The sequence below is a fragment of the Falco cherrug genome, chromosome 4, assembly GCF_023634085.1.
Source record: "Falco cherrug isolate bFalChe1 chromosome 4, bFalChe1.pri, whole genome shotgun sequence".
NCBI classification, from domain to species: domain Eukaryota; kingdom Metazoa; phylum Chordata; class Aves; order Falconiformes; family Falconidae; genus Falco; species Falco cherrug.
The window spans coordinates 28,831,956-28,854,120 of NC_073700.1; the positions used below are offsets into that span (position 1 = coordinate 28,831,956).

Consider the following 22,165-nt stretch of genomic DNA (forward strand, 5'->3'; position numbering starts at 1 on the left):
CTGGAAAGCTTAATCAGAAATGAAAGTTGCTGAATGGGCTAGACTGTCATTTTAGCAAGAATCGCGTGGTGTTGCTGCAAAACAGCAACAAAATGGCTGTTGTTTTAATGATACCATGCAACCTGCTCTGCCCATAGTACAGACATACTCAGGCACTGTGTCACCATGTGCCTGTGAGCTGTTGCAGCAACAGAAGTTGCCAGTTGTCCTAGAGCCCTGTTCAGTTCCAGGCCCTCACAGGTAAAATGCCCTGTGATGGCTGAGTGGCATTTCATCTCCACACTATTCCTCTGGGAGTGACACACGGGGGAAAGAACACATTCAGCATCAGGACAAAAGCTACAAAATAAGCAGAAAGGGAGGAAGTTTAAAAATTAATCAGAGCTCAAAGTGCTGTCAAGTTTCTCCTTCTCCCTCCTCATGCGGACACACAGCCATCACCAGAGATTAAAACTGATCAACTGACCAGGGCAGGGCAGAGAAGATATGATAATAACGCAGTTTCCCAGTAATGGGCACAGAGTAAGACAAATCATATTGCCCAGCATCCTGCGCAACAAACACGTACCATGCATTCATCACGTGCTGTGCTGGGACCAGACTAGCTGAACGTGAGCTTTCAGCATGGGACAGTCAGAATATGGGTCTGGCTCCCTTTGATAGGACCGTGCAAAGCCAAACCTGACCAGCTTTCAGAGCATGGCGTTAGACTCTCCTAGAAAACAATTTACAGTTCTCTTCCTCCACGCCTCCCTCCTCTGTAGCTTGTTCCTGTTCCCTTGCTATGAAAAGTTTGGTTGTCTTCTCCTTTTTCTGGCTGAATCTTTCCACGGCAGTTAGCTGCCATGGTGATAGAAGTTACAGAAATTAGTAAGAAGAAGAGTCATAATTAACAATTGACTGACAGTCCCATCTGACCTGAGACAGTAGCTGAAAGTTGCCTCCCACTTCAATCTGCTTGCCACAAAACAGCCAGGAACATACAGATCTGCTAGCCAAGGTGGTTTGGCTATTTGGCTACATTCCTACAGTGGCTGTCCTCAGCTGATTTGGTGCTCAGAGCATCAGTGGGGATGTGTCACCATTGCCCTCTTCTGGATCAGCAACCAAGTCTGCTCCAAAGCTTGGGAGATGTCACCGTCTAGTGATGGCAACATGTGGTGGCTCCAAGGGGATGTTCCATAGGTGACCACTGGTACCTTGCGTAGGTGCTTTGCGCTATTTCACTCAAAGAGCTTCAGGTTCTTCTGCATTTCTCCTTCCAGCATGTGACTATACTGCAGTGCAGATTTCCAGCAGAGAGCAGAATCAAACGCATGGAGAAAGCAGAAAAGCTAATTATGGCTAAATACATGGCTAATTCAAGATCTTTGTAAATGTGTGCCACTGCTAGCTAAAAGGTTGGTGGTTCAAAACCGCCTGAGAACAGGGGGATTTCAGGTTCAAATGAAAGGAGGTGTGTGGTTAAGCTGAGGAACTCCTTGCCAGAGGATGCTGAAGGGGCTAAAAATTTATAGGAACTTAACAGGGATCTGGAAAAGTTTGTGGAAGAGAAATCCACTGAGGGTTGCTAATTACATAGAACTCCTAACCATTTATATAAGTTGTATTTCCAAATGAAATACATATTTATGGAAGAAAAGTCTTCCTAGTCCTGCCTAGGTGCCCTCTTTGGGGTTATATATATAGGACAGGGTACTGATTCACCCTTTTGATGACCCAGTGTAAGCACACTTCTGTTGTTATGAATATGGAAGAGCACACAGACCTAATCAGGGGTCAGGTCCTCAGCTTCTGCCTCAAGGTTTGATTCAGCTTGAGGCAGGCGGGGACTCAGTAATTACTTAGTGACACACTTGGGGCCTGGCCCACCATCAAGCTCTTGAGATCTGGTGGTTTTGTAATGCAAAAATTATGCAGAAACCGCACTGTTTTATATGGGGAAGAAAATTAGCTAGACTCAACGAAGCACATTACTTATGGACTGAGCACGGCAATTTTTCACACTCAGCTGGAAAGTATTTCTCCACTTGTCTGTCTGCTGGAGTACATGCAATATGGTACCACGGAGCACCAAATCTGACACTGGAAATTATCGGGCTGTTGTCAGCATCCAAGGACTGAAAACAAGCAGCAAATAGAAAACAGGTGGGGAGTTTCAGTAGCTTGACCCAGCTCCATAATGGACTTTAGAGTCAAGAGTAGGTTGGTGACAGCTATTAATCCCTTCTAGCACAACACAGCCTTCCTCTCATCCCTGCCTGTATCTCCCAGATACAGAGAAAAAATAATGTATCCCCCAGACAGGGAAAAAATAGAAGTGGGCATCTCCCCTTTCACCCAGCATGGAGGAAAGGAAAGACAGGAGGGAATGATGAGCCCCTGACAGCAGGAGAGAGGTAGGGAGAATGATGGGTGAGAGAGGCAGGGGGTACATGGGGTGCCTGGCACATGGAAGGAGAATGGTGGATCCTGGGTGAATGAGGACTAGTGGGGACATAGTAGGAGGGCACATATATCCCTGAGCCAAGGATATAGGGGAAAGAATGGCACACAGACCTCTTGATTCAAGAAATGGATCAGAGGGATGTAGAGTGTCTCTGATACTGACCTGACAGCCTGGGCCTATCCAGAAGAGTAAGAATAGAAAGCAAAATATCCCTAGTCCAAGGCAGTCAGTGGCAGCATGAAGACCTAAGCCTGAACAGTGGGACAGAAGGGCCAAACTCACAGCCAAGGTATCTTGACATCACCTCCAATGGGTCTCTGCCAAATGAAGACCCAGGCACTGTACTGCAAAGGTCTAGAGAAGACCCTGTGAGATGGAGCTTTTCTCTGTCATTTGTCAAGGGTGATAAATGGGATACAGTACAAGTGGTGCACAACACTCTTAGAAGATCCTCTTTAGGGTCTGGATGTTAACAGTGCCTGGCAGATAGATCAGGGACTAAAAGTCAGGATTCCTGACCGCTGTCTGAACTTTGGCACATGCAAATTTACATTGGACCAAAGACATACTCTGTTCCAGTTCCCTGCCTTCCAGAGAGTCTAACAGTCATCATCTGCCCGATCAAAATAGCATTCTCCATTCATGTTCAGGGAGCTCCTGGATAGCAGAAACTGTGCAAGTGCAAAGCATCTCTTCAGCATCCTGCAAGAGCATACCAGGAACGTTTAGCCTCCCCTCAAATCCGGTGGCAGGTCACAGCGATTGGCGGGTCTTGCATATGTGTGACTGTGAGTCACCCAGTATTACTGATCTTCATATTAATCTATTGTTGTAAATGACTTGGAGCTGCCTACAGACAATCCTTCAGAATACGGAACAATGGAGAACCTGCACATCTGAAGAAAGCCTCCTCTGCATGGCAACCTATTGCCATCGTAACCAGCATAAACAAGAGCAATTAAGACAATTTCAGAGCATCACCTCCTCCCTCTGGGGTCTTAATGAGAGCACGCTCAGAAGGGGGCTGGAGCAGAAGCAAGCAAGGGCTGGGAATTAACTTGTGTGGGAAAAGAAGGGTAGGAGAGTTTTAGATTCAGAGGATTGCTTCCTCTCCACCCCATAGAGTAATGCAAAGGGCAAGCAGGGGGAGGGATTCCATCAGCTCTGTGGTAGCTAGAAAAGGCTGAGAGCAGTACAGCTTTTCTGCTGCCTAACCCTCACAGCAGGTGTCAGGACCCTGCAGAAGTTTTTGCTGACATACCCAGGGAATTAGAAGTAGCTAGAATGGGTGTGTGCCACAGGTATCATTCAGAAGTGTAACAGGGTTCAGAGCCATAGCTCTTGGTAGAAAACAGGGTCGGGCTGGAGTGACAGCCTTTTAGAAGCTAGTTGTTAAGGAAGAAGCTGTTCTAAAGACGATCATTATCTATTCCAGAAAATAAAGATAACCCTCAACACAGTGCTGTTGGACTAGTATATAGGTTGTTGGCACATGCTCCTTAAAGCTTTGCTATATGCTGGTGATCTACAAGCATTCAGATGAGTGAAAAGCTGTTTGTGGGTGGCTATGAAGTGAGGAGAGAAGGAAAATTAGGAAGCTCTCCTATGAGGAAACTGCTAGGAGAAAAGAGCTTACATATTAGAGGGACTGACCTGTATAAAAACTCCAGGGAAGGAAGGGAGACAGCTCCTTTCAGCTTGGTGGTGACACCTCTTCTTTTGGCAATTTGACCCTTTGCAATGGAAAATAAATGGATGGGGCTACAAGGCAGAGCTTTTTCTAAGGTTTTCCTATAATCTAATACTGCACAAACGATATAATTTTCAATTGACTCTTCTCAGATTTAAGGCAGAAGTCAGAAACTAGGTTCCTGCATTCTCACAATGTATAAATAGCCCTGATAGAAGCATAACGGGAGCTTAGTTAGGTTTTACCCAGTATAGCAAATGATGCATCCATGGACTCAAATGTTTTTATAAAAATGCCACAGGATTATATCCAACTAGTCTTACAACAAGCTCACTAAGCTTCTGTTTAATGTGTGTATAATGACAGCTACCCATGCTTCAGGTGGATCACAAAACTCACCCTAGAGCCAAAATGGTTCTTTCCATTCTCTCCAGAGACAATCTTTGCCTTTTAACTTGCAATTTGCTATTACAGATTTGATCGTCTGCTTAAAAAAAAAAAAAAAAAAAAAAAGGAAAAGTGGCACATTAACTTGCAGAGAGGAGAGGAGCTAAATCTGAGACCTCTTATCTGAATCTTCTTGATGCCTAAGTGCTGGATAATTGGAATTGCCGTCTGAGCCATAAACGCTGTTTTGCTCAATGTTGATAACCTCATATAGTCTTCTCCTTTCTGCTTTTCTAGCACTGCAGAACCCTGGTTCTAGGATCTCAGAAGATACATGAAATCTGACCTTCAGTGGAGAGAGAGTCTACAGAAACTTCCTATGAGCCAGCAGGAGATAAGTGCTTTGCAAAATGAGAAACGCACTCTCTCTGGAGTCAGGAGCTGTTCAAAAGCAAAGCGTCACTCAGCCAAGCCACGTGGACCAACCTTCCCTTAGCTAAGACTTCTGACAACCACAGTTCAAATCCTATAATCAGGCAGGTCTTTAAGAGGGATGTGTGAAACAATCATGTTGTTAATAGCAGTTCAGGAAACTGGGGCTACCTGCTGTGGTCCTCCATGTCCTGTGCTGGTTCTGCATGCGTCGGATTGGATGGGTGTGCAGAGCTGGCATCCACCTGCAAAAACATATATGAGTGAATAAAAAGGAATAACCATTAGCAGTTGCTGATATTCAAGACATGACAGCTTTCCCCACGGATATCTTGTTTAGGTACTGCCTGGAGGGGAACTAGTGAGGACTCAGCAATTCTGAACATCAGCTTACTTATTTAGGAACCTTATGCCAAATGCCTTCTAAAAAACAGCAGAAAGGCCATTTGACAGAGAAAAATGGGAGATGTGAACAGTTGAATCTGTTCTCTGCCACTGACTCACCAAGGGGCACGGAGCGAGTCACCTTATTTCTCCATGATTCAAATACTCCCTTGTAAAATGAGGCCACCAGAAATGCAGGTACAGCATTTTCTGTAGCACCCTGGTTTGTACCTGCTGATGTGTGTCTGGGTGGGCTGCGTTGCACAGAGGTTTTCAGTTCAGAAGAAAGGCCTGTAGAGAGACATCAGCGTTTGTTAACCCATGTTCTGACATCTGGAAGGGCAGAGCAGCATCATTATTGTTAGGATGACAACCACCGTTTCCCTTATTAAGAGGAAATTAAAAATAGGAAGTGGTTATAACTAGCATTTTGGACACCATTCCAGTGGCATCATTCTCAACACACTGCCAGGATTACAATGTAATAGCAAAGTGAATGTCATCCTACAATTCCTTTTTTCACTGCAGCACGTGTGAGCCAGTATGATCCCTGCTATCTCCTTCCCTGACATTCAGCCCTGCATCGCCCAATATGGCTAGCTCCCTCTTTCTGAGGTCCATTGTAACATTAACAAAGGCAGCCAAGTGGTATTGTTGACATTCAAATGATGGAAGGGGACACAGAAAAAAACCCCTAGCATCTCTAGAGATGAAAACAACCAGCTTGCACCATTCCAGAGAGGAAGAGAAGAATTTCCCAGATAAAGATTTATCACCATCCCCATCTCCTGCTCTAAGGTGAAGTGCTGTTGCCTGTTCTAAGCTCACTGGTTTTGCTTGCTGCTCCATGCAAGGAACAGAGAACCCGCCTTTGGAAACTGTTAACCTTTTCCTGCATGGAAGACCAAACAAATGCACTTTGTTTGGGAAAGGCTTGCGCTGCGATTCATAATAAGCCATCGTTGACGTGACAGACCTTGTTATTGACTTGGAGCCAAATCTTGAGGTCCTTGCCTGAAGGATCAGAAGGATTTGACCCCACGACTGTTATTAGCCTTGACATCACCAGCTCCTGACATGGGATAGTTTTCCAGTGAACTTGCTTGAGAATGTTTAGAAATGTCAAGTGGCCGAGCCACGAGGACACAAGAACGAGAAGGTGTCAAATTCGCCCAATTGAACAGGAGAATTTCAGTCCTCCCCCTTGCTCTCGCTGGCGATGGCAGCGCTGCTGACAACGTATGTCAGGGTTACACTGCCTTATCAGACCTCCTCTCAGCCCAGGCATCTTTTGTCAGCACAGTCCATGTGAGATCCCTGCTAAGTGAGAGCAATGGGATCCCTACCTAGGCTCAGAGACCCACAAGAGCACATTTTCAGCACTAATTGTATTGTGGTAGATGCAGCTTGTACCAAACCTGTTTAAACAGAGGATGAGCACTGTGTAAGCCAGACACGAGCCTACAAGTTGTGGTGTGGCAGCATTTTGCTGAAAGACACCTGCTGTCACATCACATGAACAGACAGCTCTGAGGGTGGGGAATGAGAAGGACAGGGGAGACTAAAGCCAGATAGCTGTGGGCACTGAGGTATTGCTCTTAAGTTGCAGCGGTTCCCATACATTTACTTCTACTTCATAGAGGCAAGACTTCTGTGTTTGAACTCCAGCAGAGAAAAGGCTGTGTGTTAGTTAAAACCTCTGGCCAAGCTCTTTCTCCATGCTGGGAACAGCTACTAGACTCTCTCTAATACTTGCAGAGCAACTCTGCTTGCCACAGTTTAAACCAAACCTCTCAACAGCCTCTGCCATTCTCCACTGTCTTCACTGTGTCCAGTGCTGCCAACTTTCCTTGGATACCTCCACAGACTGCATTTTACAGTAAATCTTACTCCTGTGCTCATAGACTCAGTCCACCATTCTGGCTGCTGACACTAGTCAAGGTCTAACAGGATCTACCATTCATGCCTCCAACAGACTTACACCATCATTATTGAGTGATACATCATTTCACGCAGCTAAAATCAGTTCCACCCACAAAAACAGTAAGAGGCCAGAATCTGTATTGAACACATATCCACCCATCCATCTTGCCATCTCTCCACAATTTCCGTAATCCTTGAGAGCATCACTTGTTAGTGGTGCTGCAGGAACTCATCCAAAATGCTTTAAGATCCCTAAATTAATCATGGAGGATTCACCTTCCCTTCCATCAGGGAAAACAAAAGCCTGAAATTCAAGGGGAGGGCTGAAATCTACTTGGCTGATTGGCTGGAAGATGCCTTCTCACCCACACGTCCTGCTCGGTAACATTTCCAAATATTTTTGAGCAAGCTGAAAACAATTGTGTTGGAGGGGCAGAGAGGGCCTGCTAATACCCTATCGGTTTCACATTCCTAGGAGAGTTCCCAGCCCACCGATCTGTTGTCCTATATCAGGCAATAAGCCTTCAGCTGGAAACTTTACCCTGGCTCTACCTATTGTCCAATGTTTTCCTTCCTGCCAGATGATTGGAATTGCACCAGTTGTTAATTTTACACCTGCTGTTTGTGAATATCCCTGGGTGACCTTTCTGACAACAGCTAGCATAGGGGATTTCTCAGTGGAGAGATGCACATACATGCATGCAGGAGCAGATAGAAAGGGAACAGGAAGGGGCCTCCTGATGAATGATGAGGGATTAAAATAGCTCTTGCTGGGGCCATAGTGGGATATTGGGCAGCAGGAATGATGAAGCGGATGTTTAAAAGAGAGTGAAGTGTTGATCTAAGCGCAGAGGGCAAAACAGTGTTATCAGATTCCTTCCTCTGTCCAGCTCTCTCCTCATGCCCAGTTGGCCAAGCAATGCCACCCCCAGAGCTTCTTCCAAAAGAATGTCTCCCTAAGATGCTGAAGCCAAGGTCTGGAAAGTCTGAAAACTTTTTCATTTGGGAATCTGAAAGGAATATCTGCCCTACGGCCCCATTCTCTCTTCCTTATCTTGGCGTAACTGACCTAATGCCATCTCTGGAGGGTATTAATCACCCCAAGAGGGATGTGTCACTACAGCATGAACAGGAAAAGCCATTGGCTTCACGGTCCTGAATTCTAGCTGGTCTGAGGAAGTCACAGGTGCTCAGATATCACTGTGACCAGCTTTAATACTCAGATTAGGTTAAACAGATCTAGCCCACATTAGAATTGCTGCATTAAGAGCACTCTGGTTATTAAAAATGATTTATGGGGCCAGAGATGGATCAGAGGAGAAACTGGCCATGGGCTGTAGCCAGGTCACCTCGACATTTCCTATGGCAAGCTGGTACTTGGCTGTAGAAAGTGGAGCTAGTATACATGTAGGAGCAGGAGATGGCACATTTCCCTCTGAGGGAATACTGAACATTGGATAAATATCTCAACACAGTGGTGGATGTCTGCTGAGTGGTAGCAGATGTTCAGGGACAAGCAAGCCTAACCCTTGCAGAGGAGAAATCACTGAGGTGGGTATCAACGCAATTCTGAACATACGGTGCTCAGTCACAGGCCTCCATCCTTCCTGGTACAGCAGTGATCAGTGGGCCAAGAATCCCTCTCCCAGCAGTCTCAGCTCAGCCTAACAGACCCTTTCAACAGAGAATGGCTGTGGCTCAAGAACTGATTCTGTTCAGAGATGATGGAGCATATCTCGCTGTTTGCACAGCCCTTCTGCCCTCTAATCTGGCCAAGCACAACTCAAATGGAAAAAGCCTTCTCAGGTCTGAACTCCAGGTCCATACCAAGCTGGAAGAGCCTGAGTTAGCATCCCTCAATTCCTGTAACTTGTCACGAAAGGATGAGGGGACCCCATACTGTTTTAGATGTCATCTTGCATGTGAGGCTCTCACTGTGTCTAAGCTAATGACCAGCCCCGCTGTATCTTGTGCGAAACAGGAACTCCTATAGTTGGTCACTTCCCAAACCAAAGAACAATGTTCTTACAACCCCACTGTAGTTTTAACCCCAGAAGACATTGCTCACATCTTCTCCTGATCATGTCAGGACTGTTTCTGCAGAAAGCCCATCTACAAGCACCAGCTGAATAATCTCAACAGACATGTGGCACAGCTCTCAAAAGAAGGGATGTCCCTGGCTAATCATTTTGCTACGGCGTTCTTGTGATTCCTTCTTCTGAGACTTTCAGGCCAGCAAGCCACCACTTTCTAAATACTCTTGGCCAGAAACTCACTCAAATGCATGGACAGCTGCAAACAGTATGATGCACCGTGGGCAGCATTGGAAGAGGTCTCTGTGTCACATATTTCCAGAACCAGAGGAACGATAGTTGTTATCCCAAAATAACGATCCCTCAGCTAAGTGAAACCCATCTTTGAAGATCAGGGATGGCAGATGACCTTCTCTCTGCAGCTTCATCAACATGCTAACAGCCATCTGCATCTCTGGATTCATTTCTGTCCTTGGCCAACTCAGTTTAGAAAAGGTTTTGTTTTTCTTGGGCTGGTTTTGTTTACAGCTGCTTGACCGAGGCAGAAAGTTCACCAGCAGCTGAATGCAACCCAGGCTCTCCCCAGTGTACGTTCTCCAGTGAAACATCTGGTTACAAGGCAAGGTCAAACAGGCCTGAAATGGGAGAGGGCCACAGACTCTCCACAGAGATGCAGCCAGCTGGGAAAAGAACAGGCTTTTCTGGGTATGTTTGAGCATTTGGCTGGGGAAAGAGAAAAGAGCAAGAGAGAAAGAAACAGATACTGCAAGAAAGCCAGGGATCAAGAGGCTGGTTCTTTTATTGGTTAAAAATCAAGACCACCCTAGTTGCCACATGAATTGCTGAGTCTTATTTAGCAGGAATTCTAGTTGTTCCCAAATAGACAGAAGGTCTCTTCAAGTCCCTCATTTATACATATTTACTAGTGTATAAATGGATTTCTCTGCTCCCCACCATCCCGGAATTAGCTCAGGCAGAAGACCTCCTTCCCACTCTGTTCTTTTTATTATTTAGCTCTCACAATTGCACTAGAGCTGGAAGGATTAAGACAGACTTGACCTGCAGCACACTGCAAACCTTGGTTTCATCAGTTCCTTAGGACAAGGACCACCCAGATGCTCTGTGTTTGTACAGCACCTAGCACCACTGGTGCCCGAGTCAACGTCTGGTTGCAATAACAACACAAGTAACAGCATTGTTCATGAACAGTGCGAGAGCTGCTGAGAACCAAAGAAACCATTCAGGAAGCCTAAAGAATGAATCCTTCCACGCAGCCCCAGGGAATGGTAGCAGCAATCTAACATTTAGGATTTCTTTGCTTTTAAAAAAAGCCTCATTCCTCAGAACAAGAGTCAGGAAAGCCCCCATGTGAACCGAATGACCAGCCAAGCACACAGAACACCTACCAAGAGAAAGCTTATCATGGAGACACAGCAGGAACTGTTTGGCGAACTGGGACTGATTCATGGACTACCAAAAAAATAGCGGAAAATACTAAATTCACATTATGATGTTTCTACAGCATAAGCTGACCACCCATAACAACACTAACCCTTAGTGAATAATTTTCAGAGAGAAACAAGTGAAGAATAATTATCTGAGCATGGGACCAAGCACTATTTCTGAGCTCTGATGCTTCTTCCTTTAGGGACCTGCACTAAATCGCTCAACCTTTTTGTGCTTGAGCATTCTTCTCTAAAAGGATAAGGACAATAGCAGTCACTCACCTACTTCACCGGGTAATGAATGATTCAGATAGCTCTCATCAACCTCTTCAAGTGCTATACACAATATCCGATGTGTCATGCAGCAGTTTGCATCAGCCAGAAAGCTATCGTCTCTTAATGGGACCAAGTTTCAAGGGTGACGGACAGGGCAAAGCCTGCGGAAGGACCTGGCCTCTGAAACTTTTTCCTCTGGCATCTCTGTCCAAGTTGGGACTGGTTTGCAGAAGGATTCACTTTCCTGTGGAGGGAACTACAGAGGGAGGGGGGACAGCTTGTGCTGAGTGTGTGACTGCCATTGCACTAGGTCATGCTGGAATCTGGAAGTCACAGGCAGAACCACCTTCTGAGGCACAGAACATCAGCTGCTGCCTTCATGCACCAGAAATAAAGGACTCCAAATCCAAACCTGGAAGCCAATCAAAATACCAGAAGACCATCGTGCTTCTCATGTGCATAATCTGATGCCTAATTTGCATGCACCGCTTGTGTATCTTAATCCCAGTTTTCCAGAGGATACTGTCCCATTGCTGATCCCATCAGCAGATGGACTACATCTGCCCAAATGAAAGCCACAGTTTCACCCTACTCAGATTTTTCCCACCAAAGTGCTGGATGCAGCTGTTACTCAGGCGCCTGCCCTGTGCAGTCTTTGGTCTGAATGTGGAGATTTTCTTTCACAAGCTCATCAGTCACCCTTCAGGCTGCCTGGACATGAGCAAGCTCTGATCTGGAGTCACTCCACTCCAATAAACACAATCAGAACTTCCAAGTACATAGTACTAGCTAGTGTTTGCCTGGCTGGGAGCACAGAGCCTGTGCAAAAACCAGACTAGCCAGTTATTCCTAACAGTCTATAAAGGGCACATCTGGACTGGGACTTTACTCAGATGTGTTTGGGAGTGCAATTGCAGGCCATTGCTCACTTGAACATGAACCTCACCTTCAAAAACTTCTTTGCGATGCTATTAAAAGCCAAACATGTGACTTTGCAACTTTCAGCACCCCTCATCCTGTAGGTAGTATCCAATGAAAAGAGATGTTTGCTCTGACCCTCTGGTATCTGCAAATAGTACTGGAGGGATAAAACAGAACCTGGACCCATGCTTTTCCCAGAAAGACTGGGGGACAACCCAAGACATATTCCATCCCCTAAATAACAAGCAATAACAAGCACACAGAAAGTCACACCCTTACTCCTGAACTAGCCTCTCCCAAAATTGAGCCAGTGGCATTAGGAAAAGATGTTTTTGCAAGCCCACAGACTTAGATTTGCTAGGACAAACTTAATAGTGTAAAGGTAGGTAAACCCAATTTAGAGCACCAAGTATGCACATTTTGGACAACATGGTAGACACTGGGCTTGAGAAGCAACATAGTAAAATGCTGATTCATCCTCATCCCTTTCCTTCTCTTGTCTTTTCTCTCACAACAGGGACAGTGTCTAGAAAATCTCATATTTTATCTTTCAGTTGTGATAAAATAACCTTTCAGTTGCCTACCCCAAACCTATGTGTGAGTGCATCAAGAGTGGAGTTTTGTCATAACGTAAAAGGACAAATAGTTCCACTCTCCCTCTAGTTATTTACCGCCTGGTAGGTGGATTCGGATCATTCACATTCTCTAGTGGGAAAAATGGCTTCTTTGCTTGTTGAAGTTGTACCACAGTAGCCAGTAAAGTCTGGCAAGATGTCCCGTCTCTCTGCTGCCAGGAGGGAGTAAACCACACTGACTGAGAAACTGTCTGGGACTTGGGCAATTTTCTTCCTCTTTCTTTAAGCAGAACTGTTACGATTAAGTTAGTAAAACCGTTCATTTTCTCTGACACTCCTTAACTTTATTGTTGTTACTTCTGCACAGCTTGAAACATCCTTTCCTAGGTAACATTCGCTACACCTGTCTCAGAAGCCGAACCTGCTGCTTCCCTGCACCCAAGCAACAGAGACACTCCCGTGCAGTTGGATCTGGTATCGGCTGGGGAGCAGCAATGAACCCATCCATCCCCATTTCTCTGCAAAGAGCTCCTGCTGACCTCCAGTCCTGGAAGGTGACGTCCTCCAGCACTGCATCCCAGCTGGGAAAGGTCCCTGCCCCACTCCCTGCGGCTCTTATTTAGGAAGCACCATCCCTAAACCCCTGAGCTGAGAACAGAGAATCCTGTGGGTACACCTCCATCACTGCCCCATACCACTGGTTTAAGGGTGCTGACTGAAAGCATCCGCTGTGGCTGGGCAGCTGTCCAAGCACGTTGGATGCAAGCTCAGTTGCACTTCCACAGGCTGGGATCACACTCCTGGATCACCAGCCCTTAGATTGCACTGGGCAAAATCCTGAACCAGGGAAACAGTCCTTAAAGCTTGTTCTCTCTCTAGTTATTCACAGCAGGGATAAGTAAGGCCTCATCTATAATCACCTAAAAACATCACATGATTCATGCTCTCACAGTACAACAGCTGAGCACGCTGCAGGATACACAGCAACATACATTGGTGATGCACCATTACACACTTTCCCATTGCAAGCCCTGTTGAAATGCTGCCATCAAATTATTTCAACTGATCAAAGCAGGAAAAAAATAGAATATTAAAGCCCCAGATAACAAATTAATAAGAATAAAAGCATGTAGGTGAGAATTAAGAAGGCATTAACATTCTGATGGCATCTGCTGCCTAAATTAAACTACAGGGAAAAAAATGAGTTCAGCTGACGCTCAGGATCAGGACAAATAGTTCTCAAATGGAAATTACAGTTTTGAAAATTATGCACCAAAAAAGGATCCAATTTAGGACATTTCTGATTTGTGAAGTTCTTTCTCCAGGTGGGGATCTCAGGCTTGACTGAAGGGCTGGCAACATGATTGGCAAGATGCTGGAGTTGCTCAGTTCCCGCATCCCACAGCAGAACCAAACTGGCCCATAGCCCAGCTGGGCCAGTGTCTTGTCACCTCTCCAGTCCCTCTGCGGCTCTGAGCCCCTTTGGAATTGGCAGATATGGTGTATAAGCATGTTGCATTCATGCAGACACCAACACAGAAAAGGAGGAGAAATTAGGCCTGGATTTTCAAAGGAGCTCGGTGTTAAATTATGTGGATAACTGCATCCGTAATTTACATGAGCAGTTACTGTGACAACTAATAGTGAACGTCATAAGTAGCCAGTTGAGCATGTAATGACCTGAGTTATATGCACCATCATGTCTCTTTGGCACACCAAATTAGGTGTGCATACACATTTTGCATGCCCCAAAGGACTTCTACCTCAGCAAAGAGCCTTAATTTCACAGCACAAGCCTGATCTCAGCAGCCTAGCACAGCACAGTTTATGCAATGCAAAGAGCTGGCACAAACTCCACGGCCCAGGTCGGAATGGATCCTCAGACAGCTAATTAATTTTTACTGCTCCTTTGTGAACTGTAAATTACCCTTCATTTCCTAGATTTCTGTCCCATTTTTCGCCTGCCTTTCTCTAGTGAAGCAGTAAAAAGGGAAAAGTGCCAATAATGGGCTCTCGTTGTGATAAAAGCAGCCACAACTCGCTCGCACTTTGAACAATGCTCTGCTTATGACCAGAATACAAAGGCAATTGGGTTTCAAGAAACGGTCCAGAGATAATGACTTTTCCTGGAGATGAGAGAATAGGAGGAATATTTAAAAAAAAGAGGGGTGGGGGCAGTGTCTGATTTTGCAGGACCAACACAACCAGGTTTCTCTCCTGCAGAGGGTTAAAAACAAGATAAATAATCTTCACTTAGAGACCAAGTTCATCAGTATTGCCTGCACAAGAGCAAAGGGAAACTGCTTACAGCGCTGAACTGCTAACAGCCTCCCCTTTTCACTCAGACAGGAAAGAAGAGCCTCTCTCCGAGAAAGAATGACCTTCAGACCACACACACACCAGAGTCTTTAGAAAGCCGCCCCTGAGCAAATGGTGCCGGAGCAAGGACGGGCAGCTTTTTTTCAATACTGTTGTGACCCTGTTCAGAGACTAAAGCTGCTGATTTTGTTGAATCCAGATAGCAACGCCCTGCCAAGGAAAGACCTGCTAGTATATACAAACCTGCCAAGACACAGTTCCAATGTATGTTCTTTGCTGATACCACTGTTATCCAAACCTGTTACCTTCAGTCACGCACCTATCAGAGGCAGAAGTAGCTGCAGGGAAGAGATCGTAACATACCCGAGACGAACTTTGCACAGGCTCTGCTGAAATTGAGGACAGCTTCAGCATGGCGAGAATCCCTTCACCCTTGTGTCAGGACACCAATATTAGCATTAAATCTATGAATAACAAAAAGATATTACTGGAATTTTTGTATGGTTGCATCTACAGAATGCCCCTTGAAAGGCCATGGCCGCAAGAACATACGGAAGATGTCCAGGTCCATGCTGTTGGGATGCTGCAGGAATGCACAGCATTGCTGGGGTGCATTTATGGGGCCTTGAGCATATTAGACATTTATATTGCAAAACACCACATTCCTCAGCTCTGATGGAGCCTCTTTTATCTCATCTGCAGATTCCTGAGTTGAAATCGCTGCCAGATGATTGTGCATCGTGAGTTAATGACCACAAAACCTGAGTTTCTCTTGCCTCAAGTAATCTACCCATAGCATCAATGACGTTACCATGTTCAGCCCATATTTACTACAGCTACAAACTGATTCAGAGAAACCTGGAGTACAGGATTAATCATTACTCTTGGGATGTTGAAAAAGGATACCAGAACGGACTTCCAAATTAGGTATCTAAAAGTCCTGCATCTCCCAGGAGAGCTCCATTACATCTCCCTACTCGTTCTAATGGAATCTATAGTATGTGAGCACAGTTTTGCCTCCCACAAGTCCTCCCTGCATAATTAGCCCCAGCTCGGATTGCCACTTTCTGTAATGGCTGGAGAACCACTTTCCTCAGGCTACTGAGATGTAAAGAGGAAATGTTTCCTGCAAAATGCAAGTCAACCACAGCCAGTGGGTCTGGACCATGGTGGAGGGATACAGAAACGGCTTCTTCTCTTTTTTTGCCTCAGAAATAGAACTCACTAAAAATAGCAGTTCCTCAGGAACAAGACTGCCTGAAAATAGCTGTTTCTCAGGAGCAGGGCTGGCTGCTTCTGAAAGAAGTAGCTATTAATGCATAATTGTCCCTGAGGCTGGTTTCTGAGAAAATGCTGTACATACAGAGGGCTGTAAAGAGATATGTTCACAGGCAGGAAACAGAGGCACCCCTCTCTTGTCAGAGGTCCTGTAAACTCCAATAGTTTGTGTAAGTGCATTTGCTTCACTAATCTTAGGCACAGTTAGATCTGTCACAGCACTGGGAGGTATTTTCCTTTGTGCTGGTTAAAGCAGCACTCTGGGATGCTCTTACTAGACCCGTAAATGACAAAGCCTCCATCAGCTCTAACCAAACCTACACTGGTTCTTCTCCCAGGACTGAGAAAGCCTTACAAGCTAGAGCCAGCTCTGAAACTCCAGCATTCTCTTTCCACAGAAGATCCGAGAACTTTGTTGAATTGCAGGTTGTGCAATCTACTTCCAATTTCCTGCTCTACTCAGCACTTAGAGTTTTCTCATGCAGATGCTACAGGGCAATAAATCTTCTGAAGAATGGCCCTACATCTCTCCCACTATGGTGTTGCTTTATAATGAGGAAAGACAAATTGCTTGAGAGATTGGTTGATTGGTTGGTTATTCCCTCAAATGTCTCACTTATCCCTCTCATATCACCATGGGTTCAACAGCTCATTTCTTGTGTGTTCTTTTTCCTTCCCGGCACAGCCAGCCAATATCTACACAGAGGCCATTCTCCACCTCTTCTTCTCCCCTTAAGGGAAACTCCAGCTGGCCAAAAGAAACAGAGATTATAAAAGGTCCAGAAGAGGTAAATTTTGCAAAGCAGCAGCTTTAAGGAAACGGTAGTGCAGATGAAGTACAGGGGGCTCTGATGGATTGCTGCCACCATTTCAGCCCCATAACACCCATGCCAGAAACCATAGCAGCCTCTGCTGAGAGCATCCTTGGATCCCAGAAGCTGGGTAGGACTGGGCTGTGCCATCACTGGGTGGAATCTACAGACTGCTTCTTTCAGGCTCTGCTTTAAACACTGCTTCAAGTCTTATCTCTCCTCCATTCACTGGTGATCTGATGCTTCAGCATTGTGATAACAGCAGAAACAGCTTTCTGGAGGTGTAAGCCTGAAGTTCTAGCCACCAAGTAGCCCAAGGCAGATCTGTAAGCTCAAGAAATTACTTTATTCCTGACTGAATTCCAGCAAAAGAAATGGCACCCTGCTTGCACTTACAGCAGGCTGCATTTTTAATTATGGAAACTACCTTTAGTCCTGTGAGCAGGCTTACAATGTGCTCTGCAACAAAGACAGACATTCCCAGACTTCATTTTAACCTTGTTTGCTTGGGAGGGAGGACCAGAGAAGCTGCAGCCAGGCTTGATTTCACCTACCCACAGCCATGGGGAACCTGCAAAACACAAAATACATGGTGCCAGAACTCTGGTGCCTGACAAGGCCAGGCAAAACTACAACAGGTATACATACCCCTGCCACACAGCCACAGCATCTAGCCACACTGTTAACTGATCTTTCCCTTCCCTATTGCTAAGTGATATTGTTGTATAATCTAAACTGCACATATAAAGGAAAAGATCTGTAAAATACAGATATATACATATACTCCTTGCCTTTTTATTTTGCTGAAGTTTCAAAAAGCACCTTGGGACCCTCAAATCAAATAGCCCATGAAAGACAGAGTGCTTGGCAACATGTCTGGTAGCAGCGGGGCGAGGATTTTTTGCAGCTTAGATCAGTTTGAATAAACAAGCATTTTGTTGCAGCCGTCATACAGTGCTCATTAAAAAACCTCTACATTTGTATAGCATTTATCATCCAAGAATCTCATCATGTTTTACAAAATGTAATTAATTAAACTTTACAACTCCCCTTGGAGAGGGATAAGGAAAATGGAGAGTTGCCTTAATCCATCACCGAACTGCAGCAGACACTGGGTTAGAGGAAAGCAGCTGTTCAACAGCATGCAGCAGCACTAGAACAAGAAAAGATCTCCGGGCAATGTCACCCAGGGAACGTACCACACACCCCTCCCTTCTGTCTGCCTGAACTGTGCACTTCCACTATAGGTTAAATCCCAATTCCTGCAGGTAACAGGGTGATTTTTCTCCTCTACCCGGCACCCCAGATTTGTATCTGAGATACCTGGCAGTACGGCATGCCATGTGTTGAATCCCCAGTAGTGCTACAGAGCAGGGGCAGCCAGCAACCCTGACCAAAACCGAGGGAGGCAGAAGATATAAAGCCATACAGCCACAAACTGCATCTCACAGTACTGGAATGCTGTGCAAGCTGGTGCTTAAAGTGGAGGGAGGGTAAAGTCCCCTTAATCCCTTGCTTACTTCCCTCTCCTCTCCCTACCAGTAAATCCACACCTGTTAAAGGTCACCCTGAAAGAAATTAAATACATCTGAATACTTCCTGCTGCAGCTTGGCTCCCCTGTCCCAGCCTGCTGTGGTCCCTCCCCATTCACACTGCAGAGCAGGAGAGGGAAGGGGGGTGCCCACGTGCCCTGCTTGAATGTCAGAGTCGCATGGCTGAAATCCCACCCCAGTCTTAGCTGATCTTTAGAGAGGAATCTCTTTCTCACCCTGGCTTTAAGCTCCTTTCTTGCCGACTGTATAGGATAACATGGCCACTGAGTGAGCCTGATTAGACAGATCTGTTTTGCCACTTCCACTACCTTGCAAAAAGCTAGAATTCTATCTGGTGCAAGATGGAGAGGGAGTGCAAAAGCATTGATATTTGTGAGTGAAGTATGACAACAAAATCACAGAGATACGTGCGAGGAGAGGTGTGAGGAGAGAATGATGCAAACAAACATGCATGCATCCATTGCTGCACCACAGACAAGCGCTGAGAAAAGGGAGAACAGATGGAGCAGCAGGTATCTTACCAACTCACTCACCAACTAATCAAACACAGCCATGAATCCAGCAATGGTGACTGCACCTGTTGATTGGAGAAAGAGGCAGGGCCTAACTCTCTGGATGTGCAAGTACCAACTGGAAGTCCTGGACTACATATGTATTGAGAGACAACTGGATGGTGGGGGCTGAGCTGTGGCTCTCCCATTGCAGCCCTACAAACCTCCTGATTCCTTTGTGTCTTCTAAGAAGATGCTTAGCTTACCCACTGGTAAAAAATGAGGTCTAAATAAAACAGTCGTGGTTCTTGGCTCCTAAGCACTTAATTCAATCTGATGTCTTCTTGATATCACAGGTTAAGTGACTGCAGCCATCAGGAAGAAAGAAAAACCCTGGGATACAAGCCCTTCCAGAAGTGCTCAATGGAGAGATGCACTGGGTTGAACTGGAGACTGGCTGCAGCCTGAGATCTGCAGGAAGCAACATCAAGCGGTGCCACAGGGCTGTGGAAACAATAATGTCCCAGACCCACCAGTGCCTTTGGGTCAGCAACTGAGCTTCTTCCAAGATACAAGGTAGCAGAGGGAGAATAGCCATTGACTGCTTCAGCTGGGAAGGTCAGATAGACAATTTCCACACAAGGCTATGAAAGTGCTGAGTATTTTCATCAGACATTAAGAGTGGGAAGAGAGGAAAAGTACAAGGATTGTGCTGGAGCAACTGACAGTGGATTGAAAAATGGTAACAAGGTGATTTTTTAAGCCTCTCTCACACTATTTAATTAGTCTTCAAATCCTCCCCCAATAATATGGGGCCTATTTGTACAACCCTCCTGCTGGGCCACTCACACTTAGCCAAATAGACACACTGATAAGGTGGGACTCATCACACCAATCTTCTCTACACTCATGAAGTCAGATCTGCTTGCACAGATGGAAGACGTGTTCACCCCTGCCCTTCTGGATTGGTACCACCATAGATTTCCCAGTGGGTACATGTCTTTCCTCTTTTTAGCACGAAGAAACTGTTTTTTCCTGGTGCCTGGTTTTATTTTCATGTTTGTCTACAGGAAGCAGGCAGTCTCAGATACAGGTGTCACTGCAGCAGATTTATCTTAGCGAAAATTCTTGCTTTGGTTTTGCAAGTGTTTTAATTAACGTAAATTATTTTACTACACTTTACTATTGATAGCATGTAATTATCTCCCCACAGGTATATATTTAGCTAACCAGCAGGCTGATCAAAGACCTACAAAATAAGGTACTTTTTGCAACTGACACTAGGTACAAGCAAAGGCCATCAAGATAGGACCAAAGGAGGGAGGAATTCCCCCTCCCCAGTCCTACACACAGGGCTCAATTTTTTCCACTCAAAAAGATAATCATAACATTAACTTACACATTTTATCAGAGGAACAAGAAGATGCATTGATACTCAAGTGCTGTGAAGGAGAAAAGAACTGTACACGTTAAACTATTCATCATTGGTAAGCAATCTCCTTTGTAAAGTGTTTTGAGGTTGACTAAGGAAAATGGCTCTGTAATAACACAGAGCAAGCAATCCGCTTACAATCATAGGTTAATTCTCTCAACTGCTTTTGCTGGGTCAAGCCCTAGGTATTAGTATGTATGCAAGGCAACTCACCATTTTCCTGAGGAAGTCTGGCCATGGAAGAGATTCCAAACTCCACAACCACTTCTCATCCTATTCAACTCAGGAGTTTGGCTTCCACTGCAAGCACAATTTTAGATTAATGAGGCTGAGACCTACACTGAGCAGCTGCCCTGCTCTCACCACACCAAACTGTTCATATAATTAAAAAATAACAGATTGGATCAAGCTACCTGGGAACATAACTTTTCTCCAAATTACTGGTTGATAAAACATGCATCTCCATTGAGATTCCGGAAGTGCTGGTAGCCCATGATTTCTCTTTCTCCTTGATGGCTGCAGCTGCTTAACCTGTGCTGGTGGGAAGACATCAGATTGAAATAAGTGTTTAGGAGCCAAGAAGTGTCCTGTGCCAAACCACATGTTTCAGAACTGTATCTGTCCACTTGTGTAGGTTTGATCCTTTATTAAAAGCGCTAGGTGCTTTGTCATCAGTTCCAGTGGCGCAGGATCAGTTAGGTAAATCCTCGTCTCTTGACCTTCTTGAAGGCCACTCTGTGCTACTTTACACACCTATGGACACTGTGCCTGCGTATTACTGTAATATCACTGACCACCAGGCCCAGGCGAGGCCCTGAGTTTTTAAAGGGTGGCACACAGAACAGAAAAAATGATCCCAGCCTCTAAGATGTTACACGCTGACGGAGGTCATGTTATGCTTTTTACTTCTCCTTTTCAGCAACTTTAGTAAAGACTCTTACTTAACTTTTCATGCCACAACTGAATCTTTGGACTGAAAGCTGCAGTATTATGTGTTATGGTTGCTACCGGAAAAAGGAAATCTATTTCGTATCTATTGACGTCTTTTGCAAAATACTCTGGGTTTTTTGAATGATGTACTCCCTATTATTTCTATGCCATTACTTATAAACTTCACAGCATTTTCTAGAGGAGTCTTCAGTAAGATGAAAACCTCAGGGCAACACTGCATTAGGCTTTTATTTTTATAGGTTGGGTTAAACATTCTTGAAATTGGTAGGTTTAACTGCATTCCTTTATTTAGGGTAGCTGAAGGAGACATTAAGTCTATTTCCACCCATGATGCAAGAATGCTGAAGTACCTGAAGGCTCTGGGAGGACAGTTTTGGGTAGGATATTAAAAGGAAAGAAGGTTATGTGTGGATGGACAATACAGTTCAGGTGGAAGAGGAGACAGAAAGACAGCATATTGAAACAGGCAGGGAACGGAAACTTCAAAGAGCCTGAACAATCATTGATATAAAACCTGGACTGAATACAAGAAACAGAGGGATTTGGGGTCACGCTGCTGCCTGGAGCAGGTCTGGAGCTATAAGGAAGGAAACTGGCTCTCAACTGCGTGATTTCTTCTGTGTTCAGGAAAAAAGGGCTGGGAGCATTTTGCAAGCAAACAGAAATACATCAGAAATACCCCTCTTCACTCCTCCTCCCATCTGATCAACCAGCAAGACCCTGAATTTTGGCCAGCAGCACAGGTCAAAGGGAGGAAATGTGTGCTGCGCTGCAAAACCTCCCGCACATCTGTACTATTTAACATTTCCTGCT

At 45.2% G+C, this 22,165-nt stretch overlaps 1 long non-coding RNA gene across 1 annotated transcript in view; it reads right to left on the bottom strand.

Moving 5' to 3' along the window:
* LOC114014932 (uncharacterized) overlaps positions 1-22,165 on the bottom strand; it is a 54,878-nt gene that overhangs the window by 24,929 nt on the left and 7,784 nt on the right. The window contains exons 3-7 of the long non-coding RNA XR_008731996.1: positions 20,815-20,937; positions 20,615-20,701; positions 5,574-5,633; positions 4,539-5,203; positions 919-4,182 (exon numbers count right to left, since the gene is read on the bottom strand). This is a non-coding gene — a long non-coding RNA (uncharacterized LOC114014932). The remainder of the gene's footprint in view (positions 1-918; positions 4,183-4,538; positions 5,204-5,573; positions 5,634-20,614; positions 20,702-20,814; positions 20,938-22,165) is intronic.